Raw genomic sequence first — 8,946 nt, forward strand, 5'->3', positions numbered from 1 at the left:
AGGGAGAACACAACTTTAAATGGAAAGTTAACATGGCAATAAAGCAACACATCCAAATCCTGTATCTATTTGGACTAACTTGAATTAAGTTTATGTGGAAAGAGGAAATAAGAAGCAGAGTGTGGATCTTAATTTTAGGTGTTTGTCAATGGATTGGGCAACACTGAGGCCTCAAATGATCCCCAAATGCATTTCCCTGATTCCCATGAGGCTATGAGGCTACACTGCCAGTTTGTTTGTTTTTGTTTAGGTAAATATCCTACTTACATGTGATTTTGGCTACAAGTAAATTTTTTTTTTTTCTAGAAGCAAAATTCTTCCAAGAAGAAAGACCTAGAAGTTACTTTATGCCCAGAGATTTAAGACATGGGGCCATGATGAGGAAGTAAATTGATGGTTGAAATAAATAGATGAATGGAAAGAGGATAGATAGGTAGATAGATAGGTAGGGAGGAAGATACATACATAGATAATAGGTAGATAGACTGATGTTTCCAGGGAAATTTCTGGGTTTAGAAGATAGCAATCATAGTATCACAATTATTTTTATCTTGACCAACATTTATATGGGCAGTTATTTTCTAAGTGACCCTGTATCTAAAAAGTTTGCTAAAACAGAACATTTTATATTTTAGATATCAGCTTTTGAAGGTGAATAAAATAAAGAGAACCAACATTCTAATACTGCTATTTTTTATAGATATATGAGTCACCATAAAGGGAATTACAAAATTAGAAGAGCTTTTAATTGTCTTAGGGTGGTGCAGAGTGGTTACAATTTAGAAATGGTGCAGGGGTATCAAATGCGCTGCCCGTTGGCCGTGTTCAGACTATGTGAGGACTTTTCTGCTTGTCTGTGGTGGTGGATATCACAAAAAGTATGGACCTTTTTTGTTGGCTCATCAGTTTTCATTAGTGCTTCTGTGTTTTATGTGCATCCCCCAAATAACTCTTCTTTTTATAGTGTGGACCAAAGAAACCTAAAGGTTGGACACCCCTGTTAGCATCAAACAGGGCTGGGATCAGATTCTGCCTCTTCCACTTATCTCTCTATGAATTTTAGCATGTTACTTTATCTCCGTCATGCTCACTTTTTTTGATTGGAGGAAGGCAACATCTCTCACAGAGATCAAAAGACAGTGATATAAAACATATAAAGTACTGAACGCTATGCCTAAGGCAGAGCAAATACCACTCACATTATGATAATTAGTGGCAGGTAATATAAAAAAATACATATTAACAAGGCTCAAATGTATATCTGTTACAGACTGCAAGGTAGGTGAACAACCATGAGGGTGTTTATTCCTGTACGAAACTCAGCTCACACATAGTATGGAGGCCCTTACTTTTAGCTCCCTTTGTTTGGGTTTTAGTTTAGTGGGTTTTTAACAAGAGAACCAGAATGGTATTGGATTGGAAGTTAAACTGCATGATAAAATTTCCAAAGATCAATGTTAATATGCTTGTTATCCTCATTCAAATCAACTACAGTAGAACCCAAGGAAGTTGAACACCCAAGGGACTGTAACAAACTGGTCGACATACAGAGGTGGTCAGTGTAAGGAACTCGGCCTACTGTACTGATATGTACAATTGGTGCATGTCTAGTTTATGAAAATTAGGTCAACTCCAGGAGGTGGTCAAGGTAGGGAGGTGGTCAAGGTAGGGAAGTGGTCAACTATGGAGGTTCTGCTGAATAGGTTTTAGCGTGTTCAGGCCTTAGGGTACTTTGTTGTATATGTCTATATTTTCCTTCATTACTTTGTATATCTCTTCTCTGCTCTCCAACCTTGTCTGGATTCTGTCTTGTATTTTTTGAGCTATATAATATGGTGGATCATGCAGTTGCTGAATGACTGATCAAGTGAATGACCGATGGCATCTTTCCTTCTCTCTTCCTTCAGGGAAGAATTCCCCACTTTCTTGCACCCAGGAGAGAATAGAGTACATTTATTGTGAAAAAAGGTAGAAGAACATCAGTTTGCTCAGTTAACATCATCCTACTTCTTACGTATCCTCAAACATATACACACCCTGAAACAAGCCGCCTGATACCACTACATAATAAAGTGAAAAGGAGTTCTGAATCTCAAATCTTCTGTGAAGTTCAAAACTAAACACTTTCCTCCCTCCAAAAAATACTGACAAAAAGTATAATAATAGATGAGCTCAGATCTAATAATAAACCTCTTATAGTATACAGATAGGCTAATAAAACACCTCTAAACATCTTTCTCTAGAATCCAAATTAGATATATTAAAAATCAGAGTCTCAGATGTAGCCTTCAATAAATAGGTTAGATGTAATAGATTGTGCCCCCCCAATTTTCTAGAACTAGAATGGGGGATGCTCTTTATCTTTAACTTTCATCTATTTTTTTCTTCTAAAAATTTCCTCCTAGTTTCTGTTTTTCTTTTTCTTTTCTTTTTTTTTTATTTTTTTGAGAAAAGACTCTTACTATGTGACCCTCGGTAGAGTGCCATGGTGTCATACTTCACAGCAACTTCAAACTCTTGGGCTTCAACGATTCCCTTGCCTCAGCCTCCCAAGTAGCTGGGACTACAGGCACCCACCACCCACTTTTTTGTTGTAGTTGTCACTGTTGTTCAGCAGGCCCAGGATGGGTTTGAACCTACCAGTCCGGGTGTATATGGCCAGCACCTAACCACAAACCTACAGGCGCTGAGCCCCCAGTTTCATTTACCATGTGAAAGAGAGAAAATTTCCAGCAAGACCTAATTTCTGTCATTTACATATAGGTAAACAACAGGGAATCTAAAGATTTGAAAAATTAATACCACACGTACTCACTATTAAATTGGAACTAACTGATGAGCAAATATGTGCAGAGAGGGAAGTGAAATTCAATGGAAATTAAACAGGGGATGATCGGGAAGGAAACGGGTGAAAACCTGCCTAAATGGCTACAGTGAAGCTGTCTGTGTGAGCAGCACACTTACAACCCTGACTCAAGCAGTACAAAAGGGATCCTTGTAACCAACAACATTTGTACTCCCGGGATACTTTGAAATTAAACAAAACAAAACAAAACAAAACAAAAAACAGTGAAGAAACCACAAGCACCCTTGCCTTGACAGTCCCGTGACTTTGAATAATGTTTTGTTTTGTTTTGTTTTCAGTGACTTTCTTGGAGTGTCTGGAACCCTACCGAAAGAAAATCAACAAATAAATTTAGGCCATTGCAACAAACAGAAATATACTTACAGTAATAAAACTGACAGAGTTCTAGAAAAAGGGAGAAAAGTGTGTGATTTTTTTTTTTTTTTATCTTGGAGATCCTTTCCAAGTAAGCAAATAAAAATTATAACCTCCATTGGCTATATGAGTATAAAATGGTACTATTGGAAGATTTGAGTCTCAGAAGCAGCCAAACCATGATCAGGGATATCTAATAAGGTATAAAGAAGTTCTTTCAGAGATGCAATTATAAGTATTTTTTTTCTTTAAAGTCCAGAGGTTGACGTTCTGTGAACTTTTAGGTAAGTAGTCTAAAAGTAGATAACGAAAAATGGCCCAGTTGCACTGCAGGGTTAGCAATGAGATTTGTGTATATGGGTGGGGTTTTTTTTTGGAGCCAGAAAAGGACCAGGATGACTAAGGAAAACAGTTAACACCTTAGCCCATTGAACAAAATTAATACATATTTTTATCACATTCAATTTCTAACAGATTGCAAGAAATGACTGTATGAAAAGTCAGTGCCTCTCTAAAGAACAGAGAAAAGCAATACGAGGCCCTGGTGAATTATTAGATATGGTTGAGTAGAACCGATTTTATATAGCCCTTAAAGCATATTCCTATGTAGCAGAATTTCTAGCAGATTCTGTAAATGTAATGCATGAAGTGAGCCAAGAAGATTTGTCTGAAATAAGATAAGATAAAGTACAGGGTGGAGAATAATTAGATCCATTTGAAAATGAATTTATATCAAACATATATTGTCTGGCCTCAAATAAAAAAATAAATCGGGTGAACACTGTTTTGCTGACAAAATTCTAGAGGTGTTATTAGATTGTCCCTATCGTACTGAACTTACGAGTAAGCTTCAGCCACCAATTTGACACTCTTAACTTCACCAAATGATTATGGGTTTATAATACATTTTTTGATTAATGTAAAAATGAGTTAATCTTAAACTCTTTTCCTTGTGGTAAACCCTAGTTTCTTGACAACTCCTCATCCCCATGCCTTGGCATAATCTCTTCAAATTTAGTGTTTCTCATTAATAATAGATCTTGACTTCATTATTTACTTTGAATCTTAAAACTTGTATGTTTTACTGTTGCATCCTGGCCTGCCTGCTGCTTGCAATAATTCCCTTTGAACTCCCTCATTTATCTAACTTCCTTCTCTTCTCTCTCCTCTCGTCCCCTGTTCTCCTCTTACTTTATTCTCCTCTGCTACTGTTTACTTCTCATTATTAGACAGAGGACTGAAATTCTACTATTTCTTGTTCTCTCCTCCCCCATCCGTCCTTGAGTGCAGATGTACCATTTGGAGCTATGGAAATACCATGTGTCTAACAAACAAGAGGGAACAGCTATGCGGTTGAGGCCAATCCCACAGAATCCAATGGCAAAATGACAGGAAGAATCTGAGTTCCCTACGTCATTCTTAATGTGGAAAATGACAAAATACACAGACATAAACAAAAAAGTCTTATTTTACTCAATCGTAATATTTTCATTAATTTTTGCCAAAGTTATTTTTAACTGATAAAATAACCAATAAATATTTTTTTCTTGAGACAAAGTCTCACTATGTCACCCTCAGTAGAGTGCCTTGGTGTCACAGCTCACAGCAACCTCAAACCCTTGGGCTTAATTGATTCTCTTGCCTCAGCCTCCCAAGTAGCTGGGACTGCAGGCGCCCACCACAACACCCAGCTATTTTTTTGTTGCAGTTGTCCTTGTTTAGCTGGTCCAGGCTAGGTTCAAACCTGCCAGCCTGGTGTATATGTCTGGTGCCCTAACTGCTGAGCTACAGGTGCTGAGTCCAGGTAAATATTTTTGAATGTATGACTAAATGAATGAATGTAGTCTTGTTCATTGATAGATTTTGCTTCTAATCATCTTTTCCCTGTAAACCTTTTACATTTTGCCTAGTCACCTTCTATACAGAGTTAGTACTGTGTCTTCTGTGCATACATAAAATGTCATCAGATGAATTATAGAACTTTCAGAGACGGAAGATGTGACTGACTCATTTTTCTATCTCCATTAGCTTCCTGAGCAGTGTATAGTGGAAACTTGATGATTTTGATGATAATTGTAGTGATAATGCTGTTAAAGATAAGGATATTAAAACACCTGCAGTGAAAGGAATTCAATTCTGCCAACTGCTCACTTACTTCAACTATATCTGGCTATATTTTATTTTCAAAGAAAGCCACCACAGTACACATTGGAGTTCACTGGAACTATCACAACACCAGCTGACCTTAAATTTGCCACTGCTTCTTCCCCATGTTGAAGAGGTCTTTGAACAAGGTCTCTGATGAATACAGCATTGACGTGAACCTTAAGCTCATTAGTGTTTCCATACGAACTTATAGACAATCCAGAGATTCTCTCGGAGGACAACAGTTAGCCCAAGCTGAATTTATTACCAGCACAGCCTGTTCTTCCACAATTAAAGGAGTTTTACTCTCAGTTTTGCCAGCGAAACATGGTGACTTTTTTCCTACTCTATTTAAGGTCATTCTGCAGTAGGTTGAATACAAATGAATAATGATGGATCCAGAAATACAAAAACAAACAAACAAACAAAGAAACAAACAAAAAAAAGAGAGGACTTCCTCACTGAAATGTGCCAGAGTAGCCAGAATCCCTTTATAGTCAGTGCAGGTTCAAAAATATAGTCTACTTTCTCCATCGCTCTCTCAGTCTAGCAGGCATTATGACACGGCTCCTTCACTCTTAACCAGTTCTTAGCCAAGTTATTTGAAGAATTGACACAACTTGCAGGAGTCATCCTTAAGTCATGAAACCCACCTTATAAATGCCAACTCATTACAAATCAAACCTGGGCCCAAGCGGCTAAGGCGCCAGCCACCTACACCAGAGCTGGTGGGTTCGAATCCCCAGCCCGGGCCGCCAAACAACAATGACAGCTACAACCAAAAAATAGCCAGGTGTTGTGGTGGGCACCTGTAGTCCCAGCTACTTGGGAGGCTGAGGCAAGAGAATCCTTTAAGCTCAGGAGGTGGAGGTTGCTGTGAGCTGTGACGCAACAGCACTCTACCCAGGGCTACAGCTTGAGGCTATGTCTCAAAAAAATAAAACCTGTTAAAGTCAGTACTTAAAGACATTGAGAGGAAAAAATTGTAGATTACTGATTTCCCTTTCACATTTTCTGTTAGCTGTTTTTGTAAAGTTTACACTGGACATTATTTACGCTAGATGACACATAGCCATCAAGGCTTCTGCTCTCGTCCAGCTAATTCTACCCCAAGTGACTCTTAGACACTAGAAACACAGCTATTTAAGGGCAGGAAGTTGTTAAGTTGATTGGAAGAGACTAGGAATGAAGCTTTGAACGTGTGTCAATGTGGAACAAAGTATCCCTGATGAACCCAGGCTGATACCTGAAGCACCAAACTGAGAGTTCTCCTGGTGGCTGATGCTTTACCACCTTTCCCACTGTTCAAAAAGAAGGCAAAGTTTTCCTCTAGATGCCAGAAGAACTCAGCTACCCTCTTTTATTAGCTCATTCTATCTATATTTTCTCCTGACTCCTACAGGTTATGCCTTTTTTCCAGTTCCTGAATTGTAAGCCCTTTCTGAGCCACTGTAGCTTGACACTGTATTTTGAACTTTTAAGAGACTGAAAGACATACAAATGAACCCACGTGATTATAAAGCAAAGCATATGTTCATTGATGGCAATAATCTCTTACTCTTGTCTGTCTTCTAATAATGCAAAACAAACCCCCCCTACATTTTATGATCCTCAAATAGTTCTGGGTAATAGGGAAGGAGCACTATTCTGAGACTTTGGATGAGGAAACTGATGTTCATAGGACTTTTTCAAAGGCTTACAGATAATAAATGGTGGAGCTAGAACATCATGCTGGGTCTTCTGATACTGGAACTATTTCCTGTCTCAGGCAGACCTGCCACTCAATCTCAGTGAAGTACTGGGGTGATTGCTCCAAACACCTAGCATGTATAAACTGCATTTTAAGTATTCACCCAGGGTTTATAAAAGCCAAGAATAGTTCTTTTTTTATTCCTTCACAAACAGCAGCTGTTGAAGTCTACAACACTTCCAAAAACTCAGCAAGACACTTATATTAGAGTACTTTGAATATGTAAAATTGTGCTCCATAGAATTCAAATTTGTCCCTGTGTTTCTTATGCCAGATCTTAGCGGTTTGCTGCTGCTCCTTTGTTTGTTTGTTTGTTTCTTTGGAATTTTCCTGCAACAGAAAAATTTTTTTAAAGTCCACATCAGTAAGGGAGTGTCCTCGTGGTCACATCCACATTTAGTTAATGATAAACCAACTAAATAAGAGACCATAATCCGTATCGGTAACAGTTTTTCTGACTTACCTATGGCTATGTGTGCAATATATGTGTGTGTAACTATTACTGTTCATACAGGTGATACTAATGATAATGAAGGAGTTCATTACATTAATTTAAACTTTTTTTATAAGTTAATGAATGATAAAAAGAGATCAATTTTTACCAAGCAGAAAATAGTGTATGAACGCTTTCAATGCAATTTCTCTACACTTAAAATGGTTTAGCTGATGCATTATTATCTAAAATTAATTATCATTCACTATAGATCATTTTGTTTTTTAAAAAGTCAGTTCCTCCCAATGTTTCAAAAGAGTACACCAGTGGTGGACACGATCCCTACACTGAAGATAGAGGCCTATTTTCATTGCATCTGGTTGCTTCCCCAGTACCCTTACACCATGACCATGCATTATCTATATGTTTCGTTCTTGTGTAAAATCAAGGAATTTTCAATTATGAAGAACCATCAGAGTTTTCTTACATAAACTCTTATCTTACATTTGCTCATAACATTTTCCCTTATAAATATGTCTTTGCTGAAATATTTTAGTCAGAAGAATTCTCTCCGTGATACAATGCAGAAGTCAAAATCTTCAATTGTTGAAAGCTTTCTCATTTAAATTAAAACCAGAATCTCTGTGACTTTCTTGGAATAGACAATTTGAGCCTTTTGGAAGAGAAGAGATAAAATCTCTTGCACTCCTCTTTCTTACTATTTCTAATACTAATAACCTTTAGTTTTGTCTTCAGGCAAAACACAGCTAGTTTCTTTGATAGCTCTTAGAGTAATACCATTTCTGGACCCTTTGCAATATTTAGCGAGTTCCTCTGACCTCATTCTCTATTTTGCCAGTATGTCCCTAAAAACGCATAACCATTAGTGAGCCAGCAGCCTCAGAGGTGATCTGACCTGTGCAAAACGCAGAGGAACTAAGCTCATTATGTCAACAAAATCTGTACATTAATGAAGTCTCAGTCTGTCTGCGTTACCTCGTGGCTTCCTAGTTATAGGCAGTAAGCTACAAATCCCACATCTTTTCACATAGAAGTTTTTAAGCCAGGTTTTCCCTCCCTAAAACTTGTTCATCTCTGTAGAACTAAATTGAAAACTATAAAATCCATCCCATTTTTATGCTATTGATGAAGAAATATTAATTTAGGCAGAAAGGTAATTCTGAATTTACCATTAGCTGTGGTATCACTTATTTTTTCTTATTTTTGTGTAATGACATTTTGAGAAACTTACCTTTAAAATCACCATTTAAATCTTTGATGAATTTTTGTCTTTTGCAGGGTCGAAAGCAGAATTTTGGAAACACAACCCAGAGGACTGGGTTGATGATGAAACTGTTAAATGGCACCATAAGTGGGGAGGACCACTGAGGTATTTTT

This window comes from Otolemur garnettii, unplaced genomic scaffold (assembly GCF_000181295.1).
Source record: "Otolemur garnettii isolate 467f Iridium unplaced genomic scaffold, OtoGar3 scaffold00012, whole genome shotgun sequence".
NCBI lineage: Eukaryota > Metazoa > Chordata > Mammalia > Primates > Galagidae > Otolemur > Otolemur garnettii.